Raw genomic sequence first — 20018 nt, 5'->3', positions numbered from 1 at the left:
CATCTGCCATGAATTTTTCCACTCACCTAACCTACCCAAGTCACCCTGCATCCTCTTAGCATCCTCCTCACAGCTAACACCGCCACCCAGCTTCATGTCATCCGCAAACTTGGAGATGCTGCATTTAATTCCCTCATCTAAATCATTAATATATATTGTAAACAACTGGGATCCCAGCACTGAGCCTTGCGGTACCCCACTAGTCACTGCCTGCCATTCCGAAAAGGTCCCGTTTACTCCCAATCTTTGCATCCTGTCTGCCAACCCATTCTCTATCCAGATCAATACCATACCCCCAATACCATGTGCTTTAAGTTTGCACACTAATCTCCTGTGTGGGACCTTGTCAAAAGCCTTTTGAAAATCTAAATATACCACATCCACTGGCTCTCCCCTATCCACTCTACTAGTTATGTCTTCAAAAAATTCTATAAGATTCGTCAGACATGATTTTCCTTTCACAAATCCATGCTGACTTTGTCCGATGATTTCACCTCTTTCCAAATGCGTTGTTATCACATCTTTGATAACCGACTCTAGCATTTTCCCCACCACCGATGTCAGACTAACTGGTCTATAATTCCCCGGTTTCTCTCTCCCTCCTTTTTTAAAAAGTGGGGTTACATTAGCCACCCTCCAATCCTCAGGAACTAATTCAGAATCTAAGGACTTTTGAAAAATTATCACTAATGCATCCACTATTTCTTGGGCTACTTCCTTAAGCACTCTGGCCCTGGGGATTTATCTGCCTTTAATCCCTTCAATTTACCTAACGCCATTTCCCTACTAACTTGTACTTCCCTCAGTTCCTCCATCTCACTAGACCCTCGGTCCCTTACTATTTCTGGAAGATTATTTATGTCCTCCTTAGTGAAGACAGTGTGGTGAACTACATATACCTGTCTGGACACGCGCCCCCCCCCCCCCCCCCCCGCTGGCTGCTCCTGTGGCTCCTCCCACAGACCCCAGTATAAAGCGATTGGAGCCACAGACCCTTCCTCAGTCTCCAGGATGTTGTGTGATGGTCACTTGCTGCTTGTGCTTTCTTCCAGCCAATAAAAGCCTACCTTAACCCTCGTCTCAGAGTTATTGATGGTGCATCAGACAGAACCAAAGTAGATATTCAATTGGTCTGCCATGTCTTTGTTCCCTATGATCAATTCACCTGTTTCTGACTGTAAGGGACCTACATTTATATTGACCAATTTTTTTCTTTTCACGTATCTATGAAAACAGTCAGTTTTTATGTTCCCTGCCAGCTTTCTCTCATAATCTTTTTCCCTTTCCTAATTAAGCCCTTTGTCCTCCTCTGCTGGTCTCTGAATTTCTCCCAGTCCTCAGGTGTACCGCTTTTTTTTGCTGATTTATATGTTTCTTCTTTGGACTTGATACTATCCCTAATTTCCCTTGTCAGCCATGGTGCACTACCTTCCCTGGTTTATTTTTTTGCCAAAATGGGATGAACAATTGTTGTAGTCTATCCATGTGATCTTTAAATGCTTGCCATTACATATCCACCATCAACCCTTTAAGTATCATTTGCCAGTCTATCTTAGCTAATTCATGTCTCATACCTTCAAAGTTACCCTTCTTTAAGTTCAGAACTTTGTTTCTGAATTAACTATGTCACTCTCCATCTTACTGAAGAATTCCACCATATTATGGTCACTCTTACCCAAGGGGCCTCGCAAGTCAAGCTTACTAACTAACGCTTCCTCATTGCTCAATACCCAATCTAGAATGGCCTGCTCTCTAGTTGGTTCCTTGACATGTTGGTTCAGAAAACCATCCCGCAAACATACCAAGAAATCCTCTTCCTCAGCACCCTTACCAATTTGGTTCACCCAATCTATATGTAGACTGAAGTCACCCATTATAACTACTGTTCCTTTTTTGCACGCATTTCTAATTTCCTGCATAACGCCATCCCCAACCTCACTACTACTGTTCGGTGGCCTGTACACAACTCCCACCAGCGTTTTCTGCCCCTTAGTGTTATGCAGCTCTACCCATATCGATTCCACATCCTCCAGGCTAATGTCTTTCATAAGCAATACTTTTTCTTTGGATTAAATTATCAGACGCAATCATTAATTTTTTTTTATATTGCTTACACAAAAAGAGGCCATGTAACCCATTAAAGACTGTAGGCTCCGGAGCAATCTCATTTCCCCATTTACTCCCTGTAACCTCCTCTCTTACACGTGCTCAGTAGCATATACACATACACAACACACACTTACACATAAACAGACTGACTCTCCTGTATTCACCTACAAAGTAAATTCATTATGAAAGTACGTATATATGTCACCATATACTAACCTGAAGTTCATTTTCTTGCAGGCATTCAGAGTAGAACAAAGAAATACAACAGAATTCTGAGAAACTACAGATGAACAAAAACTGACAAACAAGCAATTTGCAAAACACAAACTATATAAGACCAAATAATAAATAAATACAATAAATAGATAGATAGATAAATAAATACATACTTTCATACAAACATACATAAATAAATAAAAACTAAGAACACAAGCTACAGAATCCTTGAAAGTGAGTCCATCGGTGGTAAAATTGGTTCATTATTGTGGTAAGTGAAGTCATCCATACTGGTTTGAGTTGGCAATTTACAGTATCCTGTCTGAGCGATGTTAAAAAGCATCACCAAGGAAAATCAGGAAGGTTTTTCAAGCTCACACATTTTGGGATGACTTTAAAAGTTTCAGATATGTTAGCTGCCAGTGCAGGCCATCTCTGCAAGCACTCAAACACTGTAATGCTAAATATCACAAACCTGTGATCACAGACTTTGCAATTGATCACTCAATGCAACTTATTTAAACAGCCGTAAAATTTCTGCTTGCTGGTAGCTCTCTTATATGTTCTTATCTTGGTGTAATTTTCTAGTCTCAAAATACTCCAAGTGACTAGCTTGATGGGTTACAAGACAGCTGATTAGCAAAGGAAAAATTATGCTGCTGTAATGTAGATTGTTTGATTTGATATTAAAAACTGCATTGGCAACAATATTAAAATTGAAAAGCCGTGCCCACTGCTGCAAACACCAGTCAAAGTTTCCTCTAAATACATGATTTGATTATACCATTGAAAGTTGGAACAATAGTAGAGAATAGTGAATATTGGTGGGTTTTGCTATGTCACTGTTGTAAAGTAGAAATTAAAGGTGAACTGACAGCTTCATTGTTTGGCTACAGGTACAAGACCAGATGGAATTCAGCCAATCCACACTGACATTGATACAAAAACGGCCACAATCAGTCTTCAATAATGAGTAGGAAATCATCACCAGAGCAAAGGTATCCACTGCCTTAAATTTACACACAGTGTAACAAAAGAGACCCAAGATAATTGCTCAGAATTCTAACATAAATTTATTCAAGTTACTTTTAAGTCGGAGGTTCAAAACGCAGTATTAATGCATCTCTGTTTCATACACTTTGTTACCACCATCTCTACAATACATGCTAACTACCATATACAGTCACAAATTAGTCGCTGGCTTTGTGTTCCCTCATGAACATTGACCTAATCTCCCACAAATTCATTCCTTTTCAGTAAACAGAATATTGTGCTTTGAAAGAAGTTCGGCAAAAGAAGTGGTGATGAATCTATATGGAATCAGGGATGTCACAGCAGGGAAGGCAACCATCTGGCCCATGGAGTCCGCACTGGCTCCTTGTGGAGTAATTAATTCAATCTCCCTCTTTTAAACTTTACAGGAAACTACTTACTTCATTTCTTAATGCACCTCTTCATTTCTTTAATACAACCCTGACTGTCTGCTTCCACAGAGTTCCAGATCAGCAACGTTTGCTGTGTAATTCCAATCCTCCCGTTCAGATCTCTGTTCCTTGTGCCATCCATAGGAACAGCTTCTCTCTCTTTACCATCATGATCTTGTATATTTGCATCACATTTCCTTTCAAATTTGTTTGCCCTAGGACATAATTAAATGTTTTGATCCAGCTCCTCACTAAAATTGCAGGATTTCAATTTTCCATACGTCAGAATTTCTAATTACTAAATTAAGGTGCTGCACAAAAAGCTTAGGCATGTATGTACAGGTAGGGTGCAGAATACTTTTGCACAGTACTGTCTTTGTCATCGTGGAGGAGAGAGAGAGTTTGCAAATTTGACGGAAGCCAAAGACGTTGGGAATGGAGAGGGTGGAGTGCCATGGGGGTGGGGGGGGGGGGTGAATTTGTGGGACTGGTGCAGAGGAGTGCCAGGGGCAGGTGGTAGCATGGGTGGTAGTAAACCCAGCTCTGAGAAACCAGAAGGCCATTTGATGCCAAACAATTGGTTTATTGATCATCGCAGTATGTCTCTCTGATGCTTCCAACTCCCTCCCCTCTTCCTTCCCCTTTTCCCAACCATGATTCTCCTCTCCCTGCCCCCTTCCCACCTACCACTCTCAGTCCACAACAGAATCAAGTTTGTCATCACTCACATATGTTATGAAATTTGATTTTATTTTGTAGCTGCAGTACACTGCAATGCATAAAATTACTATAGGACTGTGCAAAGGTCTTAGGCACCCAAGCTACATATATAGTATGTGCCTGATCAGTTGATACTGTGAGATACTGATACTTACCCAAGAGTTGATGAAGCAAACTGGCTGCCTTATGTCCAACCCACGCAAGTTTCCTTACCATTAAAGTCAAAGGAAACCAGTGAAGGTTTTTCAACAGATCCGTTTGCTCTCCATGCAAAACACAAATCAAGTCAAGTCACTTTTACTGTCATCTCGACCATAACTGCTGGTACAGTACATAGTAAAAATGAGACAATGTTTTTCAGGACTATGGTGTTACATGACACAGTACAAAAACTAGACTGAACTACATAAAAAAAACAACACAGAGAAAGCTAGACTACAGACCTACACTACAGACTACAAGCAGTTGAAGAAGCTCAATAGGTTGAATAGTTTCTGGAGAGGTAAAAGGACTTGTCAATATTGTGGGCCAAGACTCTGAATCAGGACTTCCTGCTCCTGCTGAATTTCATTCTGAATAGAAAAAGTGTTTGGAAGCTGTTCAAGAACTAAAATGTAGCTTGGGTGATAATTATCATCGGCTCAACAGTGAGCAGTGGTATAAATAATTACTTTTGGATTCCCTGCTTTACTGTGAGAGACATTAGAATCAGGATCAGAATCAGGTTTAATATCCGGGACATGCACTATGATGTGAAATTTGTATTGCAACTGCAGTACAATATAATACAGCAAGTAAAACATAATTTACATAAGTAGTGCAAGAAGAGAGCAAAAATAGTAAGGCGTGTTCATGCCTTGGTTCACTGTCTATTCAGAAATCTGATGGTGGAGGGGAAGAAGCTCAAGAACAAGTTCAAGTTAATTGCCATTCAATCGTACACGTGTAGCACCAAACGAACCAAAGTTCCGCTGGGCCCAGGAGCACAATACAGAGCAAATAACTAACATAAAACACAAAGCAATTTTGTTGCAAACAGATGAACAAATCACAGGTGTATTCAAGACACAAGTGAAAAAGTAAACAGTATAACACTACTGGTGCTTCATTCGTGATGAAAGCTGGGAGTTCAGGAGTATCAGGGCCCGAAGGAAGAAGCTATTTCCCATCGTAACAGTCCTTGCCCTAATGCTATGTACCTCCAATCTGATTGTAAGGGGTCAAAGAGATTGTTGTACAGATGGGGGGGGGGGGGGAATCACTGATGGACCCACTGAATCACTGGGTCCTGCGTACGCAGCATTTCTGATAAGTATCTCAGATCTCAGTGGAAGAGAGACCCTGATGATCCTTTCAAGTCAAGTCAAGTCGCTTTTTACTGTCATTTCAACCATAACTGCTGGTACAGCACACAGTAAAAACGAAACAACTTTCGTCCTGGACCATGGTGCTACGTGAAACAACACAAAACTACATTAAACTTCAGACCTACATGAGACTACATAAAGTGCACAAAACAGTGCAACACAGTACAATAAACAAGACAATAGGCACAGTAAAGGGCAAATTACAGTATAATAATAAATGATGTAAATGTAAGCAGTCCTTGCAATTGTTTGGAGGGTCTTGCAGATATCTTGCAACTCCCTCGGCAGACAGTGAGGCCGCTTGTCAGGGCACTCTCAATGGTGCTCCTGTAAAAAGTCATTAGAATGGGGGTGGGGATGAGGATGCCTCACTCAGCACATTCTTCTCAGGAAGTGCTTTCTTGACTAAAGAGGTGCTGTTGAGGGACTGTCCATTATGTGCACTGCCAGAAATTTGGTGCTCTTGACTCTCTCCATGGAGGAGCGGTTTACGAGCTCTTCTGAAGATGTCGAGTGTGTATCTTCAGGATCCTGGGTCTCCTCTCTGATGGTAGTAACAAGATGAGAGCATGTCCTAGGTGTTAGGGCCTTTAATGATGGATGTTGTCTCTTCGACATGTCGCCTTTTGAAGTATCCTCTATATTGTTGAGGCTTCTGCCATAATGGAGTAAGTTAGTGAACAAAATTGATTTTACAGCAGCTAATAATCTCAGACAGACAGACAGACATACTTTATTGATCCCGAGGGAAAATGGGTTTCGTTACAGCCGCACCAACCAAGAATAGTGAAGAAACATAGCAATATAAAACCATAAATGTTTATATAATAAGAAGTTAATCATGCCAAGTGGAAAAATAAGTCCAGGACCAGCCTATTGGCTCAGGGTGTCTGACACTCCGAGGGAGGTGTTGTAAAGTTTGATGGCCACAGGCAGGAATGTCTTCCTAAGACGCTCAGTGTTACATCTCAGTGGAATGAGTCTCTGGCTGAACGTACTCCTGTGCCTAACCAGTACATTATGGAATGAATGGGAGTCGTTGTCCAAGATGGCATGCAACTTGGACAGCATCCTCTTTTCAGACACAACCGTCAGAGAGTCCAGTTCCACCCCCACAACATCATTGACCTTACGAATGAGTTTGTTGATTCTGTTGGTGTCTGCTACCCTCAGCCTGCTGCCCCAGCACACAACAGCAAACATGATAGCACTGTCCACCACAGAGTCGTAGAACATCCTCAGCAGGTCCGGCAGATGTTAAAGGACCTCAGTCTCCTCAGGAAATAGAGACGGCTCTGACCCTTTTTGTAGACAGTCTCAGTGTTCTTTGACCTTCTCTTTTGTCCTTATTCCTGATACTACTCCAGAAATCATCAACTTATTGTAATCAATTACAAAACTGACCTTTATTTGAAGGCAGCGCCCATCAGTTAACAACACTTTCCTCTCCACATCGCAGTGACAGAGTACTGAGCAAAAGTCACATATATAGAGAGCTGGGGTTCCGAGGACATTTGCAAAGTACTGTAGTAATTTTATGTATCGCACTGTACTGCTGCCAGTCTTTATTGTGGACTGAGAGTGGTAAGTGGGCAGGGAGAGGGGAGTCATGGTTGGAAAAAGAGGTGGGAGCAGAAAGCACCAGTGCCATTATACAATGATCAATAAACCAATTGTCTGGAATCAAGTGACTTTGCCTGGTGTCTCAAACACGCCCTGGCACTCCTTCTTTGCTACCTGTCCCACACCCCTGCCACGGCGCAGCACTCTTGCTATTCCCAACCTTCTTTGCTCCTACCAGATTTACAAACTCATTCTCTGCTCCACATTGAGAAATACAGCACCATGCAAAAGTCTCAAACAGCCTCGCTATATACACGTGCTTAAGGCTTTTTGCACAGTACAGTATGAGTTCAAGCCTCCCTCTGGACATGCAAGGGTAGAGTTTCAGTGAAGACTGTTCAGCTTTGAAACATTAACTCTAATTTCAATCCCATCCCCCATTCCCCACTCAGGACTTATACCTCTTCTCACCTGCCAATCACTTTCATCTGGGTCCCCTCCTCCTTCCCTTTCTACTATGGTCCAGTCTCCTCTCCTATAAGATCCCTTCCTCTCCAGTTCACCTTTCCCACCCGCCTTGCTTCAGATATCACCTTCTAACTAGCCTCTTTGCTCTCCCCCCACCTTTTCTGCTGGTGCTTTCCCCTTTCAATTTCAATCCTGAAGAAGGGTTTCAGCCTGAAACTTTTGGACTGTTTACTCTTTTCCATAGATGCTGCCTGACCTGCTGAGTTCCTCCAGCATTTTGTGCATGCAGCTCATCAACTCTAATTCTGTTTTCTTTTTTCTTTTTCAATCTTTTTATTAAATTTCATATATAAAAAAAAACAACACAAAATAATGAATAGATTACAGATTCAATAAACTTGAGATTACATTAGTAATAGGATAATAATATCCTATTAAAACATCCATCAACAAAAGGTACATAAATCAATCAAGTCTATATAAATATATATGAAAAACAAAAATAATCGTCGAAAAAAGAAGAAAAAAAAAATTGAAATTATATATGAGAAAAAATATATATTGAAAAAAAATACTAAACTAAAACTAACATGGGCAATAATAGCACTTTATAAATATATAAAGGTGTCAAGAAAAGAACTCCGGAACTCCATACCTGAACAAGTATAAGTAGAGAAAAGGATCTGAAATAAGCCAAATTAATTCATATGAAAGTGTCGAATAAATGGTCCCCAGGTTTCTTCAAATTTAATTGAAGAATCAAAGATAGTGCTTCTGATTTTTTCCAAACTCAGATAAGAAATAGTTTGGGAGAACCACTGAAATGTAGTAGGAGGATTTACTTCTTTCCAGTTTTGTAATATAGACCTTCTGGCAATTAATGTTACAAAGGCAATCATTCGTCTGATTGAAGGGGAAAGCTGATTGCCATCTTCATTTGGTATACCGAAAATTGCAGTAATAAAATGGGGTTGTAAATCGATATTCCATACTGAGGAAATGACATCAAAAATGTCCTTCCAATAGTTATGTAAAGTGGGACATGTCCAAAACATGTGAGTCAATGAAGCCACTTCTAAGTGACATCTGTCACATTGAGGATTAATATGCGAATAAAATCGGGCAAGTTTATCTTTAGACATATAAGCTCTATGTACAATTTTAAATTGTATTAAAGCATGTTTAGCACAAATAGAGGAGGAATTAACCATTTGTAAAATTTTTTCCCATTTATCTGTTGATATATTACATCGAAGTTCTTTTTCCCATTCTTGTCTAATTCTATCCGATATTTCTGGCTGCATCTTCATAATCATGTTATAAATAAAAGCTACTAATCCCTTCTGACAAGGATTAAAAGTAAAAATCAAATCTGAAAAATCCGATGGAGTTGAGTTAGGAAAAGATGGAAGAATTTTATGTAAGAAATTTCTAATTTGTAAGTATCTAAAAAAATTAGATTTAGGTAATTCAAATTTGTTGGATAGTTGATCAAAAGACATCAAAGTACCTTCAAAAAAAAGATCACGAAAACATTTTATACCTTTCCTTTTCCATATACTAAAAGCTTAATTCTGTTTTCAGTTGGTCTGACCTACTGAATGTTTCCAACAATTTTTATTCTTAGTTCAAGTTATTAGGATCACTTTTCAAGAAACAGTACTTTTGAGCACAAGCAGTTAACTTCATAAGAGCCAAAGGTTTAAATCACCGCGAGTTCAAGTCGTTTCTGGAGGAGTTGGGTTCAGAATATAATGATTTGCCCTATCACACAGAGGTGCAATGTTAAGCCAAGGAAAAGTGCTGAAAAGATGTTTCGAGTTGCGTGAGGAGGTCTGTCAGTTCATGGAAAGCAAAGGGAAAGACACAACAGAGCTCCGGGATAAAAAGTTGCTTTGTGAAATGGCGTTTCTGTGTGACATCACGAGCCATCTCAATGTGCTCAACCTGCAGCTTCAGGGGCGGGGTCGTGTGATCACAGACATGTACGCTGCAGTGAGGGCTTTTAAAACCAAGCTGCGCCTGTGGGAGACGCAGATGCAGCAAGAAAACTTGAGCCATTTTCCGTGTTGCCAAACTATGAAAGAGCAGGTTTCTACCACAGTGTTCCCATGTGCAAAGTTTGCTGAAAAACTTAGCATACTTGGTGCCGACTTCACACGGCGTTTTGCCGACTTTGAAGCCCAAAAAAGCAGGTTTGAACTGCTCAGTAATCCATTTGCAGCTGATGTGGAAAGCGCACCAACCAACATACAAATGGAGCTGATTGAACTCCAATGTAGTGACACACTCAAGGCAAAGTATGACTTGGTGGGCGCTGCACAGTTTCTACGTTTCATTCCCGACACAATGGCCCAGCTGCGTACCCAAGCTGCTCAAATGCTCTCTATGTTTGGCAGCACATATCTGTGTGAACAACTGTTCTCTTTGATGAAGATAAACAAAACATCACACAGGAGTCGTCTTTCTGATGAACACCTTCACTCAATTCTGAGGATTTCCTCAGCTCAGAGCCTGACTCCAAACATTGATGAACTTGCATCCAAGATGAGATGCCAAGTATCTGGCTTAGACTAGTGTGAATCACAGAGTGTTGGCCTGTGGAAAAATGTTTTCATTAGAAATTACTCCGGAAAAGCTGCAGATAAAGCCATAAGAAATAAATGCAACTGATCTTTTATTTATTTAATGTTCAATGTTGTTTTTGTAGGCAATAACCTAAGTTTTGTTAATTCCAGGTTAATATGTGTAATAAATTCATTTCAATAAGTTTTGCAATAAAGGCTGAACCAGTCCGGCCCTCGACTTGTACCGATTTTTTTATTTTGGCCCACTGTGTATTTGAGTTTGACACCCCTGCTCTAAGCTCACTGAGGTTTTGGCTACCTTGAAACCAGCTCTCTAATTTAGAGAATCAGACCAAACAGGGTATCAAATCAGAAACAACCAAATTAATTCTACCTTGTTACATGGATGATTGAAATATACAGTCTTTCACCAGTGAAGCTAAGCAATTAATTTAAATAGTAAAACTATTTTCAAAAGATATAAACCTGAACTCTGGACTAGGTAAGTACAAGACATTAAACATAAGGAAAGGTGAAAGAGCATAATACAATAAAGTGAAAATGTTTGACCGAATTTACGTCAAGGCTTAGAAAATCTGCCAAACAGAGCTCAATAGTAAAAATATAACAAAGGCAATAAACACTTTTGCTGTACCCATGCTAATATATTCCTTTGGCATAATATCTTGGTCTGGAACCAATCTGGGAAATTTACAAAGAACAGAAATGTACACTGGAATGCATTCAGGTTAGCACTACCTTGGGTAGAAGGGGGAAGAAGAATAAAAGACATTAAAAATTTACTTTACAGTTAGATAAAACTTGTAAGGATATATTTTCACTAGCAAAAACAGGATTCAGAACTCCATAAAAGCATAAGCAATTCCGCTAAGAAGTACACAGCACCAAGCTTAAATGACAGCACAACACAGAAAAATGAAGAAATTATCATATTGAAGGAAAAGTGAATCAATGGAAGAACATAACCCACCAGGGAAGACGTCCCCACAATCTAAGAAATCTAGATGTCAACAAGGAAGTGTTGAACACTTGGCTCACGTTGGAGACCTCTTCCCAGAAACAGAGGGTTGCACTGTGGCAATAAAGGACCAGGTGGTTAACAGAACAAAAAATCAAAAGTACATAATAAAAGACCAACAAATTCAACATGCTAAAGGCAGAAAATATGAAGAGAAACTAGAAACAATCCAACGCATTACAGAATCCTGCACCAGTTTAACTCACACAGGCACAATCAAGAGGCAAACATCATTCTTTAAAATCTTGCTTTAAAGTACATACACATAAAAGACACTTACTTTAGGTACAAGCCTGATCCAGTTTTAGAGTCAGAGTACTACAAATCATATAAAGCCTAAGCCATTATTATACATTGGGACAATGTATATTAACTGTATAGATATATTATTACAGGATAAACAAACAAGAACAACTTACTTAAATATAGTCATTCCAAACACACATAAAGTAAATGAAAAACAGTAGAAATGAGCTCGATTGAGAGGAAATTTAAAAACTATGGAACATGAACAAGGTATGTTTCTATTGTCCCAATAGTAATATCTACAACTGACATCATTCCAAAGTCACTACACAATAACATTAAACAATTAGACCTACACAACAATACATATGTAAATCTTCAGAAAGCCACAATACTAAACACCACTAGAATAATTCAAAAGTTTCAAGCAATTGAGAAATGAGCGTTCTTAGCTATTCTCTACCATCGGTTTTACCTGCTTGAGCTGAGGAAAAATAAAAGTCTAATAATATTAGTAACAATAATAATTAAGTAAATAAATAATGTTGAGGTTATTAAAGTTATCCACACTGGCTCAGGAGCCTGATGGTTGAAAGTTAGTAACTGTTTCTGAACCTGGTGGCATGGGACCTAAGAATCTTGTACCTCCTTCCTGATGTCAGTAGCAAGAAGAAAAAAAGGCAGGAAGAGAATAACCAAATGGAGAAGTGAGAGTTCAACCTAGTCCATCACGCAAAGCAGCTTCCCCTCCATTGACTCTATACTGTACTGCCGACTGGCTTGGAAAAGCGGTGAGCGTAATCAACAATCCGTCCTAGAGGCCTGGTAGCACAGCAATAAGCACCAGTTGATCTGTTCTCCTTGAGACTGCATTGGTCTCCCCCAGGTGCGCCAATTTCCTCCCACATTCCAAAGGCACACTATTTTGGCTGCAGAAGTGTGGTGACACCAGCATGTCGCTAGAACTACACACAACAAGAATGATAACCAATATGATGAAAAACTCTGAAAATGCAAAAAAACGGATAGATAAATAAATGATATTGAAAGCATGAGTTGTAGAGCCCTTGAAAGCAAGTCCATAGGTTGGGGAATCAGTTTAGCATTGAAGTTAGTGAAGTTATCCACACTGGTTCAGCAGCCTGATGGTTGGCAACTTACAGTGTCCACACTTATCATGAATGAAATTGTCCTGGCTTTTTAAGTAGATCAGTTGGATAGAAAAGCGAAGAAGTCATAACGATTCCTTATAAAACAGCTAGTGCACTGTGGCCAGGTCTGTAAGCCACATTTTAGGAAAGTTATAAATGCAATGGAGAAGGTGAAAAAGAAAATTACTGTATTGATTCCAGGAAATAGGCACATTAGTTATCTGAAAAGATAGAGAAGCTGCTATTGTTCTCCTTCGGACAGAGGAAGTCACATTGATTACAGACATATTTAAAGACATGAAGGGGAACTGTTCTCATTGGCAAAGGGTCAAAACCAAAAGAACAATGAAGAAATGTGATTGGCCAAAAAACTTAAGTGACATCATTCTGTAATAAAAGCATAGAGATAGTGGGGCAGAATCCACTGTGACTCACAGGAGTTGGATTAAAGTTAAAGTCAAGTTTATTGTGATATGCAATAAATGCAGATGTGCACAGATGCAATGAAAACATAACAGCATCATTGGCATATAACATCATACAAGCAAAATTAACAGGAAACATATACGTTAAGTGGAAATTAGACAATTTTCACAAAGAAGTACACATTTAAAATAAAAAAAGTTCATTTCAGTGCAGTATCAGCATGGAAGGAATTGGCAGGGTTACAGAGAAATGATGAGTAATTGAACAGCTAAAATGCTCTTACACTGAGTCAGACATAGTTCTAGTGCGATCACTTGAGTCGTAGGATGTTCTCCTAAGTGGTTTAGGGTGGATTCTCTTAACAGAGAACATTTGTGCATAACTTTGTTTAATGGGGAGGCTGATGTACAGGGAGCTACCATAAGGTCCATAACAGATCAGGGTCAGGGTCCAGTGGCATTGAATGCAAGATGACTGCAGAGCCTTCATTGTCTCAGTCCTCCTCCACTTTCACTGTCATTGGGGTGTATCATCATCTTCTATCATCTCTACCATTGAGGTCTGGTTGGATCACTCTTTGCCTGGAACCTCCCAGATCAGAACCAATGATAAGCCAAGTTTTCAAGCTGATGGGCTTGAGTGGATGGGTGAAAGGGAAATGAATGAAGGGTGCAGTGAGAAATAAACCACCATCAAAAACACTTTTCATGTTTTATAGAGTACCAAATCATTGATTACAAAATTGAATTGAGCTAGGCCGAGGAACATGTCTCCAACACAGACTTCCTGCTACATAACCACAAAGGAGAATGCATGAGAGGTAGTTCAAAGTACAAAATAAATTTATTATTAAAGTACATAAATATCATCCAAACTCAATGTACCAAAGAAATCCAATGCTTCCAATGACCGATACAAGCAGGCAAGATGGCACTGGTGAACCATGGCGATATGCTGTGGGCAGCTTACAAAACATCTAAATATACTTCTGAACTACTCCCACTACAATCTGCAATCTACATTTTCCCTTTAAGGAAAGTGCTTTTGAACCATCTTAACAAACTAGCTACTTCATGGTCTTCTGAAGGAAAGACTCAGCAGACTTAACTCTCAAGCATGCAGGTATGGCACCTTTAAGCAGATGAAGGTATATCACCATGAAATGAGAGAGGGAGGAGAGAGAAACACAAGCAATACTGAAGAACTAAATGTTACCATCAGCAAACAAGAAACAGCCTACACCAAAGCCTTTCAAATCATTGTCAGAGTTTTTATGAAGAAATCTCTGTCCATTTATCATCAACATATAACCTGCAGTACCAAGGGTTCCAATGCAACAGTCACTGCTATACTAATATTAGGAATGCCTAGCATTACATGTCTAGACTGCATTTCAGGAAATCTCATCACATGGCATACAGGAAGAGCCTAAAGAGAAAGACTCCAGAGATAAAGACAATAAAGAAGAAATGATGGGAGCAGAGGAGTGGCTACGGGATTGCGTGAAATCAGTGGACAGGGCCATATTCAATGACTCATCAGAGCATCTGATCCAATACATCATGATTGTCACAAACTTTATAAAAAGTCATAAACAAATGTGTCCCATCAAAATCATTCAACCTTCCCCAACCAGAAACTTCAAATAAACTGTGCGACCTACAATCTGCTGAGGGCCAGCTGAAAGGCATTCAGGTCTGGTGAGCAAGTAGGATACAAGAGGTACACATACAATCTCCAGAAAACCATCTCATATGTGAAGTGGCAATTCCAGACCAAACTTGAATCATTGATGGATGTTCCGACAACTGTGGCAAGGCTTGAAGGATATTACCACTTAAAGATGAAACCAAGTGACATAAGTGAACACACGGCTTCGCTCCCAGATGATCTCAATGCCTGCTATGTTTGCTTTAACCATCAAACCAGGGAGAAATCTTAACAAACTCCCACAGCCCCCAATGACACTGTGATTGCCATCTCTGGGGCTGATGTAAGAACATCCTTCAGGAGGGTGAACCATGCAAAGCATCTAGGCCAGATGGGATGCCTGTCTGAGATCTACAGGGATGTGCTGATTTACTGGCTGGATTGCTAACCAATATCTTTAACCTCTTGCCTTGGCAGTCTGAGGTACCCAGCTGCCTCAACAGGCTTCAATTATACTAGTGACCAAGAGGAACGCGGTAACCTGCTTCAATGACTATCATCCGGTAGCACTTACATCCACTGTAACGAAGTGCTTTGAGAGATTGGTGCTGAACTATATGAACTGCCCGAGAAGTGACTTGGATCCACTCCAATTTGCCTACCAGCACAACAGGTCCTCAGCAGTTGTCATTTTATTGGCTCTTCACTCAAGCCTGGTACATATGGACAGCAAAAGTACATTCATCAGGATGTTCTTCACAGACCTTAACTCAGCATTCAATACTATCACCCCGTCAAAATTAATAAATAAGCTTTCAGTCCTTGGTCTCAATACATGCTTGTGCAATTGGATCCTCGATTTCCTCACGTGCATACCCCAATCAGTTCAGATTAGTAACAACAATCTCCATCAGCACTGGTGCATCACAAGGCTGTATGCTTAGACCCCTCCTCTACTCATTTTACACCTATGACTGTGTGGCCAAACACAGCTCCAAAGCCATGTTCAAGTTTGCTGCTGACATCACAGTCGTAGGCCAAATCAAAAGTGGTGACAAATCAGCATATAGGAGGGAAACTGAAACTCTGGCTGAATGGTGTCATAACAGCAACATCTTACTCAAAATCAGCAAGATCACAGAGCTGAAGGAAGCCTGAGGTCCATAAGCCAGCTCTCTTCAAGGGATCAGAAGTGGAGAGTGTCAGCAACTTTAAATTCCTCGGTTTTATCACTTCAAAGGAACTGTCTTGGGTTCAGCACATAAATGCCATTACAAAGAAAGCATGTCCACATCTCTACTTCCTGAGACGTTTGTGAAGATCTGACATGACATCTAAAACCTTGACAACTTCTATATATGTACGGTGGAGAGTATACAGAGTGGTTGCATCACAACCTGGTATTGAAACACCAATGCCCTTGTCAGGAAAATCCTACCAAATGTGGTGGATATGACTTAGTTCATCACACGTAATGCTATTCCCATCGTTGAGCACATCTGCACAGAGTGCTGTTACAGGAAAGCAGCATGCATCATCAGTGACACCCAGCACACCTATCTCATGCTCTCTTCCCCCGTTGCCATCAGGAAGAAGGTACAGGAACCTCAGGACTCACAGCATCAGATGCAGTGAACAGTTACTACCCATCAACCATCAGTCTCTGGAACAAAAGAGGATAACTTCACTCAATTTCACTCAGCCCATCACTGTACTGTTCCCATAACTTAAAGACACACTTTCAAGAACTATTTATCTCATGTTCTCAATATTTATTGTTTATTTATTATTATTATTATCATTGTATTTTTATTTTTTTTCTCAGCTCAATCTGGTAAAACCTGAGGTACGAGGCATAACCATTCATTGCTCATTTGTTAGGAACTTTCAGACTATGCTAATGGTGTTTAGTACTGTGGCTTCCTGAAGATTTACATAAATATTGCTATGTAGGCCTAATTTTTTAATGCTATTGTGTAGTGACTTTGGAATGATATCAATTGTAGACATTACAATTGGGACAATGTATACCCTGTTTATATTTCACTGTCTTTTAAGTTAATTTTAAAATTCAGCATTCTTCTTAAGCTGGTCCTGGACTTATTTCCACTTGGCATAATTAACTTATTATTATTTATTTATTTATGGTTTTATATTGCCATACTTCTACACTATTCTTGGTTGGTGCGGCTGTAATGAAACCCAATTTCCCTCAGGATCAATAAAGTATGTCTGTCTGTCTGTTCTGTTGTTTTTCACTTCTTGACTTCTATACATTATGTGTGATTGGAATGACTATATCTGTTAAGTGATTTCTTCTTGCTTGTTTATCCTGTATTATTATATCTGAACGGTTATTATGGATTGTCCTAACCTTTAGTAATGGATCAGCAGTAATATAATTTGTGGGATTTTGACTCTAAAGCTGAATAAGTTGTGTATTTATAGTAAGGTATGGTGCCTTTTATGAGTTTGTATTTTAAAGCAAGATTGTGGTAAATGATGTTTGCCATTTGATTGTGCCTGTTTAAGTAATCAGATTGAGTTGAATGCTGAAGGATCCTGTAATATGTTGCATTGTTTCTGGTTTCAATACATTTTCTGCTTCTGACTTGAATGTGTTGGTCTTTTTTCATGTACTTTTCATTTTTTAAATGTTAATATCCTGGTCCTGTATTGCCACAAGGTACCCTTCTGTTTCTGGGACGAGCTCTCCAAATCTGAGCCAGGCAGTGGACACTTCCTTCTGGATGTCTAGTCTGCTCAGAATATTGGAATGTCTTCCATGAAAGGTCATGCTCTTCCACTGGTTAACCATTTCTTCTGCAGTGATAATTTCATTTTTTGGGTTATGCTTTCCTTTAAGTTTAGTGGTGTGTGCCTCTTATCAGACTTGCATGTGCTTGCGTGGAGTACTAAATCCTGTTGTCATTGATGAAAATGTACCATTAGAAGTTTTACCTGACCTGAGTATTTTTTTATGTCTGGTATTCCTCATCCTCCTTCTTTCCTAGGTAGTGTGTTAATCGAAGTGTGTTCGACTTTACAGGTTTTTTTTCTGAAATGTCATTGCAGTTCGATTTCTGACCAAGATATTATGCCAAAAGAATACGTTAATATGGGCACAGAGAAACTGTTTATTGCCTCTACTATTGAAATCTACTATTTTTTGTATTCACATAATTGGTTTCTTTTGTACATTGGTTGTTTGTCCATCCTATTGGGTGCGATCTTTTATTGATTCTGTTGTGCTTCTTGGATTAACCGCGTATGCCCGCAAGAAAATGAATCTCAGGGTTATATATAATGGCATACAGGTACTTTGAGAGGAAATTTACTCTGAATCTTTGCAATAGAACACACATGCCAACTTCTACCATGCACCATCAGTAAGTGACATTCATTACCACTTTCTACAAGGATGTTGTCTGGATTGGGGAGTATGCCTTATGAGAATAGGTTGAGTGAACTTGGCCTTTTCTCCTTGGAAGAAGGAGAATGAGAGGTGACCTAATAGAGGTGTACAAGATGATGAGAGGCATTGATCGTGTGGATAGTCAGAGGCTTTTTTCCCCAGGGCTGAAATGGTTGCCACAAGAGGACTCAGGTTTAAGGTGCTGGGGAGTAGGTACAGAGGAGATGTCAGGAGTAAGTTTTTTACTCAGAGAGTGCTGAGTGCATGGAATGGGCTGCCAGCAACGGTGGTGGAGGCGGATACAATAGGTTCTTTTAAGAGGCTTTTAGATAGGTACATGGAGCTTAGTAAAATAGAGGGTTATAGGTAAACCTAGTAATTTCTGAGGTAGAGACATTTTCGGCACAACTTTGTGGGCCGAAGGGCCTGTATTGCGCTGTGGGTTTTCTATGTTTCTATGTATCAGAGTCGGTGTTTCACTAATGGATCTCTCAAGCTTTCAGTAGAACCCTCATTGGTAATCCATATGGAGAATCCAAAGCTCCCAGCCGTCCTTCACCAGTGGAATCGTCGTTGGTACCTACGTGGGGAAAACCATTAACACGGGGACTATTTGAAATAAGCCTACGCAGCCGCGGTGTATTAATCCAAATACACATCCAGTCCATTTCGTATCATAAACAATAACTCTCGGAGTCGATATCAAACTTGGTGATCAAACACTGCTGTGAGCATTGAGGTTGCTGGCCAGAAAACTTCAAGCCAGTGATATAGCTGGCAGCGTGTAGCAAAATTCCCATTCATTTCAGCATTAACAGATCTTGTAATTATACCCGCAGCTGGACCATAGCTGATTGTCCGTCTGCTCTCAGTAGCCAAGCATTGTCGGTAACGCACAACTGTAGCTAATTTATAAACAAGGTGAACAGAACTGAATCTTGCCTCTGATTCAAATCGCACCCTTGTTGAAACCACTCCCAAGGAAAGAGTTTTGTAAATACAGTCGATTAAGTTATTTAAATTGTCATACCTTTTGCACGCTTGCACCGCAATTCCTGGAGCTGACTCAGGAAATCCTCACTTTTTTGTTTGTGCTGCAGGACACTGTGTGCGCGCCTTCTTGATTCACTCACTGCCTGCCGTTTGTGGCACTTTAACAATCGGCGAGTGAGAGCAGCGCAGACGAGGCGCGTCAAAGTGAGAAATCAGCTGTTAAAGAGGAGGAGCACAGGCCACTGACAGCTCTTCTAACACTGAATTCAGAGCCAATAAATCCCCAAGCTTCTTCCAACCCTCTCTCAAGGCGCCCCCCCCAAAAAAAAATTCAGCTTTCTCTAGTTTATTTAACAATGAAACTTTCTAACAATGAAAAAATCAATGAAAGTTGCTGAACTATGTGAAAGTTTACACAAGCGGGAGGAGTTCGCTTTTTTGTTTAAATCTGCGGGGGGGGTGGGAAGATGGACGGTCTGTGATAAAGTGGGAGACAACAAATAGATGGGATGAAAGAGGGTGTTAATGAGAGAGGAAGTAAACAATAGACGGGTGTAAATGAAAAGGTGTAAATGGAAACCATCCGCCCTTGTCCGATTTAGTAGCGTGTCTGAAGCATTGTGACGAGTTCACAGAGGAAAGATGAGGTAGTCCTCTGCAAGTT

At 40.0% G+C, this 20018-nt stretch overlaps 1 protein-coding gene across 1 annotated transcript in view; it reads right to left on the bottom strand.

Moving 5' to 3' along the window:
* Nucleotides 1–19491, bottom strand: part of arap3 (ArfGAP with RhoGAP domain, ankyrin repeat and PH domain 3) — a 276417-nt gene extending 256926 nt beyond the window's left edge. Inside the window, exons 1-2 of the mRNA XM_059990469.1 lie at nucleotides 19392–19491; nucleotides 16503–16609 (exon numbers count right to left, since the gene is read on the bottom strand). The gene's annotated coding sequence lies outside the window, so the exon portion shown is untranslated. The remainder of the gene's footprint in view (nucleotides 1–16502; nucleotides 16610–19391) is intronic.
* Between the last annotated feature and the right edge of the window lie 527 nt (nucleotides 19492–20018).

Source organism: Hypanus sabinus, chromosome 15 (assembly GCF_030144855.1).
Source record: "Hypanus sabinus isolate sHypSab1 chromosome 15, sHypSab1.hap1, whole genome shotgun sequence".
Taxonomy (NCBI): domain Eukaryota; kingdom Metazoa; phylum Chordata; class Chondrichthyes; order Myliobatiformes; family Dasyatidae; genus Hypanus; species Hypanus sabinus.
The sequence above is the reverse complement of the archived record's forward strand: the minus strand, read 5'-3'. Positions and strand labels throughout refer to the sequence as shown.